The following is a 5,256-nucleotide window of genomic DNA, read 5'->3' as shown; positions in this document are numbered from 1 at the left end:
TCAGGTAAGTCCTTTGTTTGTATGAAGCCTTTGGACCATATGAAGCATGTGGTCTCGGGTTTGCCTTCTTCACTTGTGGTGTCATGACGACATTCACAGGAAGATTCTCCAACAACCTTTTCGGCACCCAGACTTTATTCATAGGTGGCCCATTCCTGCAGTTAGTACCAATATACCTGGCAAACACTTCACCATTCTAATTCTTAAACAATTTATAGTTTGCATCAAAGGATTCATCAACAACAATGGGATTAGAACAATTGAATCCTGACAGGGTGGACGGATCCACTGAGGGTTCCTTTGCAGCAACCCATGTGCTTTTGGGGTACTGCTCAGGTTCCCAATAAGAGCCATCAGCATTCATTTTCCTTTTGAACCCAAGACCCTCTTTCCTAGGGTTTCGGTTCAGGATCTGCCTTTTGAGAACATCGCATAGTGTCTGATGCCCTTTGAGACTTTTGTACATCCCTGTTTCAAGCAATGTCTTCAACGTAGCATTTTCATCAGCAATAGCAGTGGTATCCTCAGCAGAGGGGTTAGTTACCACATCAACAATTGAAGATATTACAATAGTAGCAGCAGTAGAACATCCAGCAACAGAAGTAGCGTTGTCACGCTCAATGCATTTAAGACATGGTGGTTCAAATCCTTCCTGAGCGAAACTGATCTGTTTGGCGCGAAGTGACTCGTTTTCCTTTTGAAGATCTTCATGAGCCGCTCTCAATTTCTCAAGATCTTGCCTCCTTTGAAGATAATCATTGGAAAGATTTTCATGAGTTGTTGAGAGCGTTTCATGACGACTTTCAAGTTCCTCATACTTAACATGAAGATTTTTTATGTCTTGAATTAAGGACTGAGATCGAGTCATTTCTGCGTCTAACAGGTCATCGCTTTTGTCTAATAGTCTTTGAATATGTTCCATAGCTTTCTGTTGTTCAGTTGCAATTTTAGCAAGTGTTTTGTAGCTGGGTTTGGAACCACAATCAGAGTCATCTTCACTGGATGGTTGATAGTGAGTAGTGCGTTTGTTTACCTTGGCACCGCGTGCCATGAAGCAGTAGGTGGGAGCGGATGTAACGCCCCGAGACCGATGTGCCAGGTGTCGTTCAGTTATTTGCTGTTGTTGCTTTGTCATTTCTTGCATGTCATGCATTGCATATGATGTCATCATGCGCATTTCATTTGCATACGTGTTGCATCCGAGCATTTTCCCCGTTGTCCGTTTTGCGTTCCGGCGCTTCGTTCTCCTCCGGTGGTCATTTCTACCTTTCTTTCTTGTGTGGGGGTTAAACATTTCCGGACTGAACCGAGTTTTGCCAAGTGGCCTTGGTTTACTACCGGTAGACCGCCTGTCAAGTTTCGTACCATTTGGACTTCGTTTGATACTCCAACGGTTAACCGAGGGACCGAGAAGGCCTCGTGTGTGTTGCAGACCAACACCCTTCCATTTTGGCCCAAAACCCACCAAAACGCTCTCCATCATCTCGGTCGTTCGATCACGATCGCGTGGCTGCAAACCGCACCTCATTTGGACTCTCCTAGCATCCTCTACCTATAAATATGTGATCCCCTCCGAATTTTCGCGCAGTCCAAACCCTAACCTTCGTCCACCTCGCGCCGCCGGACAATTTCATCCGCGCCGGACATGTCCGCCGCCCTCAGCCACCTCACTCCGACCAACCGGAGGCCGCCACGTCACCTCGCCGCCGCCGCTAGCCAACCAGCGCGCGCCATCTGTCCGCTCCGTACCCCACTTCACCGCACCATGCCGCGGAGCCCGCGAGGCCCGCCGCAGGCCCTCCTGGGCCCGAGGTTCCCTGCCGCCACTCAAGATCCATGCGCATCGCCCCGAGCTCTAGATCGGGAGGAGCCCCAATACAGAGCCCCCGCCACCGGCGACCAGGTCGCGCCGCCCCCTGCTCCTTCCTTCTCCTGTCTCCTTCGTTTTCTCTCTAACTCTTCTTCCTCTCTCTGTTATGGAAGCCCGCCATGGGCGCCCGAAGCATGGACCGCCGCCGCCCTTGCCATCTCCAGCCAGAACCGGTAGCTAGGGACCGGATCCGCCCGTTCCTGGTCCTGCCTTGCCATTTGTGCTGCCGGAGTCGGAGCTCCTCCGCGCCAGTGCCGTCGCCGCTCGCCCACGTCGGGAGTTGGACGAACGCCTCCAGCGCCCCGTTGACCACGGCCTCCGCCCGCGTGGGCCCGCGCCTTCCCCACAGCCCAGCCAGCTCCAGCCGGCCCACCGGCCTGCCTCCTCCTCCTTCCTGGGCCAAAGCCCATGGGTGAGCCACTCCCCAGCGCCTCCTATTTTTTTTCTCCTTCCTGCTGTTGGGCTTGCCCCAGATTCGGCCCGCATCATTTTTTTTCCAGATCTGGACGATTTGTCTATTATCGAGAGATTGCCAGTTTTGCAGAAAAGTCCCCCTAGTTCATGCATTTAATAACTCACTAACCGTGCATCGGATTAAAATGTTTTATATATGAAACTTGCTCAGAATTTTGTGTAGATTAATAATATCCAACTTTCATCCATGTTTAAAATGTTTTAAATGAGGTTTGCTTATATTTGCCTATTGCCATGTTAAAATGATTTAATTCATAACTAAATAACCGTAGCTCCGTTTTTAACAAACTTTATATGTAAATGGGGTAGAATTTTGCCTAGTTTAACATGGTGGCTTCATTTTGCTTTCTTAACAACTCTAAAATTGTGTTTAAGGCAGAACAGTACCAAACCTAAAATATGCTCATGAGGAGTTTCCGGAATTGTTGTTCGTTGCTTCCGGCCTCATTTAACCTTGACTAGATAGGTAGTTTTCATTTGCTTCACCTCTTGCCATGCTATCAACATTTAATATTGTTGGGTACATAAAACGAGAGAGAACTAAATAATTGATGTGGTGTTTTGTCAATATGCATCCCGATGCATATTGAGCTCCACTTAATTTGTAGGATTGCTTGTGCACTTTGCCATGCCATGCCTCATTAAACCGGACGTGCATCATACTTGTTGTGCATCATGCCATGATCGTGTGATAGTTGTTTAATATGTTGTTTGCTTCTTTCCGGTGCGCTTCTTCGGGTTGTTTCCGATAACGTTGAGTTTGTGAGGATCCGTTCAACTTCGTCCGTTTGTCTTCTTCATGGACTTGTTCTTCTTGCTTGCGGGATCTCAGGCAAGATGATCATACCCTTGAAATCACTACTATCTTTGCTATGCTAGTTTGCTCGCTCTTTGCCATGCCAATGCTACGATGCCTACCATTTGCTTGTCAGCCTCCCAATTGCCATGCCAAACCTCTAGCCCACCATGTCCTAGCAAACCGTTGATTGGCTATGTTACCGCTTTTCTCAGCCCCTCTTATAGCGTTGCTAGTTGCAGGTGAAGCTTGGAGGCCGTTCCTTGTCGGGACATTTATTTTACTTGTTGGGATATCACAATATATCTTATTTAATAAATGCATCTATATACTTGGTAAAGGGTGGAAGGCTCGGCCTTATGCCTGGTGTTTTGTTCCACTCTTGCCGCCCTAGTTTCCGTCATATCGGTGTTATGTTCCTGGATTTTGTGTTCCTCACGCGGTTGGGCTATTATGGGAACCCCTTGACAGTTCGCCTTAAGTAAAGCTTTTCCAGCAATGCCCAACATTGGTTTTACCATTCACCACCCAGCCTTTTTCCCTTGGGAGTCGCGCATCCCGAGGGTCATCTTTATTTTAACCCCCCCGGGCCAGTGCTTGTCTAAGCGTTGGTCCAAACTAGAGCCCCTTGCAGCGCCACCTCGGGGAAACTCGAGGGTTGGTTTTAGTTGTACGGATTGCTTATCCGGTGTTGCCCTGAAAACGAGATATGTGCAGCTCCCATCAGGATGTCGGCACATCGGGCGGTGTTGCTGGTTTAGTTTTACCCTATCGAAATGTCTTGTTGTACCGGGATACTGAGTCTGATCGGAATGTCTCGGGTGGAGGTCTATTCCTTCTGTTGACCGTGAGAGCTTGTCATGGGCTAAGTTGGGACACCCCTGCAGAGATTTGAACTTTCGAAAGCCGTACCCACGGTTATGGGAAGATGGGAATTTGTTAACGTCCGGTTGTAGAAAACCTAAACTTAACCTTAATTAAAATGAGTCAACAGCGTGTGTAACCGTGATGGTCTCTTTCCGGCGGAGTCCGGGAAGTGAACACGGTTGTTGGAGTTATGCTTGACGTAGGTCGTTATAGGATCACTTCTTGATCATACTTTTATCGACCGTGCTTTGCCTTCTCTTCTCGCTCTCATTTGCGTATGTTAGCCACCATATATGCTAGTCGCTTGCTGCAGCTCCACCTCATACCTTTACCTTACCCATAAGCTTAAATAGTCTTGACCGCGAGGGTGCGAGATTGCTGAGTCCCTGTGGCTCACAAATACTTCCAAAACCAACTTGCAGGTGTCAATGAGTCCGTGTAGATGACGCAACCAAGCTCAGGAGGAGCTCGATGAAGATCGTGTTCTTTATGTTGTTTCGTTCTAGTTGATCAGTAGTGGAGCCCAGTTGGGGTCGATCGGGGACCTTTGTCGCATTTGGGGTTCTTCTTTCATTTTGGTTCCGTAGTCGGACCTTGATTGTATCTGTATGATGTAATGCTTTATTCATGTAATTGTGTGAAGTGGCGATTGTAAGCCAACTATGTATCTTTTTCCCTTATGTATTACATGGGTTGTGTGAAGATTACCTCACTTGCGACATATGCCTTCAATGCGATTATGTCTCTAAGTCGTGCCTCGACACGTGGGAGCTATAGTCGCTTCGAGGGTGTTACAAGTTGGTAATCAGAGCCTTCCCCGACCTTAGGAGCCCCATTGCTTGATCATTTTTAGCAGCCGTTGTTGAGTCTAGAAAAATGTTTTGAGTCATTTAGGAATTATATATCGGAGAGTTTAGGAATTCTTTTTTACTTCCCAGTCTCCTCATCACTCTGGTAAGGCATCCTGACGTAGAGTTTTGACTCTTCTCTTCTCAAATTTCACTAAAAAATTTTAGGATCATGCGGGTATCTTGGAATCGGTCCGATGGTTTTATGATGAGAACATTGTCTTGGTGCCTCCTGTCAGGGGTTTAGTGGAAGTGTCCCGGGGAGTTGAGCTCTGAGGTGTTGTCATCATAATTTTATCGTTGCAGTTCTGGAATACCTGAGTTTAGTACGCCGACATCGAAAATCTCTTTTATGCAGTTCGTTGGTGAGATAACCTCGACGCCACCCAGTACTGGGGTGG

This window comes from Triticum aestivum, chromosome 4A, assembly GCF_018294505.1.
Source record: "Triticum aestivum cultivar Chinese Spring chromosome 4A, IWGSC CS RefSeq v2.1, whole genome shotgun sequence".
Taxonomy (NCBI): domain Eukaryota; kingdom Viridiplantae; phylum Streptophyta; class Magnoliopsida; order Poales; family Poaceae; genus Triticum; species Triticum aestivum.
This window is presented reverse-complemented; position numbering follows the sequence as displayed.